Here is a 6,000-nt window from a genome sequence, read left to right on the forward strand (position 1 = left end):
ATATAGGTATAATTACTGCATTTGTCCATTCTCTGGGTATTACTTTTCTCTTCCATATTAGGTTATATATGTATAACAATTTTTCTTTTGCTTTTATTCCTATATATTTCATCATTTCTGGTGCTACTTCATCGCTTCCTGGTGCTTTTCCAATCTTTATCTTTCTTATTGCTTCTTCTAGTTCTTCTTTTTCTATAGTTTCTGGATTTTCCGTGTTTCTTATGGATACTGTCTTTATGTGGCTTTCCTTCTCCATTGTGTTCACTTGATTTCCATTCAGTAACAGCTGGAAATGTTCCCTCCATCTTTCCATTATTGTTTTATCGTCATTTATTATTATTCCTTCCTTGTTCATTATTTGTTTCAGTTTCGTTTCTTTGTTGCTTCTTAGGATTTCAGTGTTCTATAAAATAATTTTACGTTTTCTGTGCTGTTTTCTTCCATTTTTTCTCCGAATTTTTCCCAACTTTTCTTTTTCTCTTTCCTAACTATCTCTTTAACTTTTGTTCTTTTTCTCTTATAATTTTCATATTTTTGTTGTGTTTGGTCTTGTATGTATTCTTTCCATAATTTCTTCTTTTCTTTTATTTCTCTTTTCACTTCATCGTTCCACCAAGACGTTCGTTTCCCTGTGTTGTTATTTCTTGTGGTTCCACGTATTGATTTAGCTGTTTTTATCATCGCATTTTTAAATTTTCCCCATTCTTCTTCTATTGTTTCTGTTATTATATGTTCATTGTCTATTTCTTTCTCTAGCCCTTCTGTGTATCTTATTTTCGTTGTTTCTTCCCTTAGTTTACAAATTTTTATTATTTCTTTGTGTTCTCTGTTTATGTTCTCATTTCTTTTTATTTCTTTTCTTTTGCTTTTGAATGTGGTTTCTAGTAGATAGTGGTCACTACCAATTTCATAACTCCTTTTCACCCTTACGTCTCTTATCCAGTTCTTCTCTGTTTTTTGCACTATAGTATAGTCTATAATTGATTGTTCGTCTCTTGATTTGACTTCTCTTGTGATCTTGTGTATCCTTTTATGTTGGAAGTGTGTGTTCATAATCACCAGGTTATTGTCTAGACAGAATTCAAGTAGTAATTTTCCATTTTTGTTTATTTTTTCCTCCCCATACGGTCCGATGACATTGTTCCATTTTTCTGCTTCTTTCCCCACTCTACTGTTCATGTCTCCTGTGATCACCATTTTCTCTGTACAATCATTTATCACTTCTTGTAATTTGTCCCAGAACTCATTCTTTTCGTTTTTTGTTGCGTCTTCATCTGGTCCATAGCATATGATTAGGTTTGTATTGGTTTCCTCTGTATCCATATATATGTCTACTCTTAGTATACGTTCGTTGTAATATATCCAATTTTTTACTTTGTTGATACTATCCTTCTTAATCAGGCACGCTACTCCTGCCTGAGCTCTCTTCGTTTCTTCCACTCCACTGTATATTAGTAACATTCCGTTTTCTAATATTATTGATCCTCTTCCTTTTTTCTTTGTCTCTGTTATAGCTACTATTTCAATGTTCTTATCTCTAATTTCTTCCCCCAGTTCTATTTCTTTCCCATTTATACCTCTTACATTCCATGATGCCATTTTCAAAATTGTTCTGTTCTTTTCTATGTTTAAGTTGTACTTCAATTTGTTTTTCCTTACGTTTGTGTTATTATCTTTAAATCTGGTCATGTCCCTGTTCTTTGCCTGTTTTGTTTCTCGGTCCATCATTGTGTTTTCTACAGCTAGTTTTTTGAACAAGTTGGTTCTGTATTGTATGTTACTTTTTCTATCCGGCTTGTTTTTTGGTTCCATTTCCACTTAATGTCTTCAATAATTATGAATCCATATCCAATTTTTGTCCTTTTCCCATTAGTCTTTTCCTCTGCTGCTATCTTCCTAAGGTTTCTTTGTATTTCTATCTCTTTTAATGTTAGGTCACATTCTATATATACTCTATGTTGTTTATAGCTCATTAGTTTACCCTTGGCTTTCAGTATTTTCATTTTATCTTCGAATTTTTTACATTCTATAACACACATTGTTTCATTTATCTTTTGTACCCTATTTATTTCTGATTTTACTCCCATTTTTGCTTCTATGAAGTTCTCTATTTGCTCTGTTCCTATTGTGTCTAGTGGTAAGCCTCTCATTATTAGGTTATTTTTCTTCTTTTCTTTCTGACATGCTTCCAAGGTTATTTCTATTTTATCTATTTTTTGTTTCATCGTAGCCATTTCTTTCTTTAGATTTTCATTTTCTCTTATTATTTCTTTCATTTGCAATTTGTATTCATTATTTTCCTTCCTAATTTCTTTTAGTTCCTCAATCATATTACCCATTGTATTTTTTATATCTTCCAGGTCCTTGTTTTTCTTTTTTTTATCGTTGCTAATTGTCTCATTAGTTCCATCATTTCGTTCTGGCTGCTGGTTTCATTCGTTGATGGTTTCGACCTGTCTGGTGTTCGGTTCACTTTTCTACTCCTGCTAAATATATCTGGCTCCTCTTTGCTTTTTCTTTTACCGTCCTCATTAATGCTATCATTACCATCCGCCATCTTTCTTCCTATTCAAATTATTAAAGTAGGTATGTATTTATAAATACAAATATTAAATCAAATTAAAACCTACTTGATTAAATCAAATTAATTAAATTTTTTACTTTAATTACAAAATATTTATATATTATTCAATTTTTTTTTTACTTTAATTATAAAACTATTTAAATACCATTTAATATCTTATTTATTTATTTATATCAACAATTAATGTTCACTTGAATAAATTAGATTTATCAACAATGTCTTCTTCTTATCTTCAATATCTTCTTATTCTTCGATATCTTCTTATTCTTCAATATCTTCTTATTCTTCAATATCTTCTTGTTTTCGTTCAGAAAGCCGACTCTGTATTTTTCGATAGATAGATACCGAAGTACCTTAATTATAATTAAATCAATTTATTAGTAATTACCACTGCTGAAAGCAGCTTCGGCTAGTCCACCCATAGGACCTTGACTTCTTATCAGTGCCAAAAAACTTGACTATGACTGTAATTATTTTACTGTTAGTAGTTAAAATATAATTTTATCAAAACTAGGTTAGATTAATAATGTATGGATCTTACTTTCAATATTCTTTTTAAATTTACACTGTAAATTTCTTAACTCACTTATTTACACTTTGCAAATAATTTGGTGATTTTTCTGCTCGCAAAGTTTCAGTATTTGAAGTTTTTTTGCGGAGCGGATTTAAATCGACCTCACTGTCTCTTTACCAGGCGTAAATGTTCTCTTGTTCTAACTATAATTAATTAAAAATAAAAAAAATACATTTTTTTTATAAATTAAAACAAATTGACCCGGGTAGATATTATTTCAGATTTTTAGGCAATTCTAAAAAAAAAGGTCTTTTGTAATTTTTCCCTAAAGTTGATCGTTTTCTAGTTATAAACAATTTAAAACTGAAAAAAGAACGAAAGATGACGATCTGAAGGCTCAAAAACATAAGTATAAAATATCATTTTTGAAATTACTAAGTACCTAAATTCAAGTTGAAACTTTGGTTTGATCAATTTGATGATTATATCAGTTCTTGATAAGTATTTTAGACTTATTTCACTCTGAAACATTGTTTTTTAGTTGTTAATGCCCGTCTCCCCATAAGAAACCTTCCTCATTAACAATAAAAAAAAAGAATGTTTGTGTACTTTGTACGCACGTAAGAAGTTATACTTCTAAATATGATTTCAATGAAATAAATATACTTTCGGACAGTTTATTTGTATTTTATTTAAAGGCTAAATTAATTTTTACTTACTACTTTCCAAAAATTTTTATTAAAACAATACCAAAAATTAAAAAAATACTAGAAAACACCAGGATTCGAACCGGGGACCTCTTGATCTCCAGTCCAACTCTGTACCACTGAGCTATACCCTTTTGTTTATCTGGGCTACAAGGTTTCTCAGACATAGTGACAAACAGACGAAGTGAATTATAAAATACTTTAAATATTACTTATTATCTTATTCCCGAGGTAGACAAGTCCAAATATACAAAAATTATATTAGTTATTTATGATATAAATGTTAAAAGTACAATTTTAAGGCTCGTATGTGAAAGTTTCGTGTGAAAGATTCGCTTCGGTCATTCTGCAATTCACATGAGTGCCTTAAAAATGTACTTTTTAACACGTATATCATACAATATTTTTTCTACAAACGTCTTATATATCAACAATTATAATTTATTCATTCTCAATTACAGGACAATACCTACAAAAACTTTTATTTGAACTTGACTGATATTCCAGTTTTATATTTTTCTTGACATTACATCAAAACTGCCTATACTGTCAATACGTAAATCATAACAACTATAGAATAACACCTACTTTTATTTTTGTATATTCTATCCAATTTTAATAGTTTTTTGCTACAAACGTGTTAAAAATGCAATAATACAGTTTAATTAAATTTTAAAAACCTCTTAAACCACCTTTTTTCAAATTGCGCAAGTCGTGCTATTAATATTAATGTTTTTGTTTTTCTGTGTGAATTTGATGGCCTTGGCCGAGCCAATTAGCCAGACATTTTGATATTTTAAAAACAAACAAATTTGATTTTTTTTCTGTATTTTTAACTCTAAATACATAACAAACTAACATTATTATCTACAATTATTATCTAAATAATACTGTTTTGGTTGTTCATTTTTTTTGTAAATTTTTATTTTTTTTGTATTTTTTGTTGTATTTTTTTTGTATTGGTAATTTGTTTTTTTATTTTTTTTTTATTTTTTTTTATTGTTATTTTTTATAAATTGTTTTTTTACTACGCTAGACGTAAACCCGATTCAACCTCGCGGAGGTTTACATCTTCTTAGTTTTTTTTCTTTTCTTTTGCTTTTTTTGCTTTCTCTGTTTTTTTTTGCTTTTCTTTTTCTCCTTTTTAGTTCTTTTCTTTTTTCAACTATAATATACAATAATTACTTAAATCTACAGAGTTTAAAAAAGTAACAACAAAACAAACATGTTTGTTTTGTTTTAACAAACATGCCTGCTTTGTTTTAACAAAATTTCTTAAATACAGGGTAAATTTTATTGCTACAATCTATATTTACAGTTTTTGATATGTTCGTAAATTGTTTTTAATATATTAATATCTTCAGAAAATATCAAATTGTTCAGGTAGACGGGAAGTGGAATTTTTAATATATTAAGATTATCATAAAATTTGTTTATATTTACTGATTGATGTGAACATTCGAGGAGAATATGTAGTAGATCACCTTCTTTTCCACACTCACAGTTAGGTGACTCTGTGAGACCCAAACTGTATTATTAATTATAAAATATATTAATGTTAATAAACGAAATATAAATATTTTGACGTTTCGCAATTTGAGAATTAACTTTTAACTGCAGTGACTTAAAATTTTTAAAGCACTGGTGCTTTAAAGTAGCATTTTTAACGCTCCTATGGAGTGCTATAAATTGCATTTTTAACACGTTTGTAGAAAAATATATTTGAAAACACTAATAATATATTTTTTCCACACCTTTTATGGACTGATAAATATATAAACGAAAACATTTAGTACCGAACTCCGTACTGTCTGTGTGCGCATGCGAGCAGATTAATAAAATTTCACCCTCAATCGCACCTAAAAAAGTATAACTTCAAAAATATGTTTTATAGTAAAAGATGGCTAAAATACTTATCAAGACCTGATAGAAAAAGTTCTGAGCTTGAATTTATGTACTTGATGATTACAAAAATACTATTTTTTACTTGTGTTTTTGAGCCTTGAAAATTGTCATCTTTCGTTTTTTTTTCAGATGTAAAATGTTTATAACTCGAAAACGATCAACTTTAGAAAAAAATTACAAAAGACCTTTTTTGTTTAGAATGATCCAAAAAATCTGAAGTAATGTCTGCCCGGGTCGAATTTTCTTTTAATTTATAAAAAAATGTCATTTTTAATTATTAATTAATTATA

This window comes from Diabrotica virgifera, chromosome 7 (assembly GCF_917563875.1).
Source record: "Diabrotica virgifera virgifera chromosome 7, PGI_DIABVI_V3a".
NCBI lineage: Eukaryota > Metazoa > Arthropoda > Insecta > Coleoptera > Chrysomelidae > Diabrotica > Diabrotica virgifera.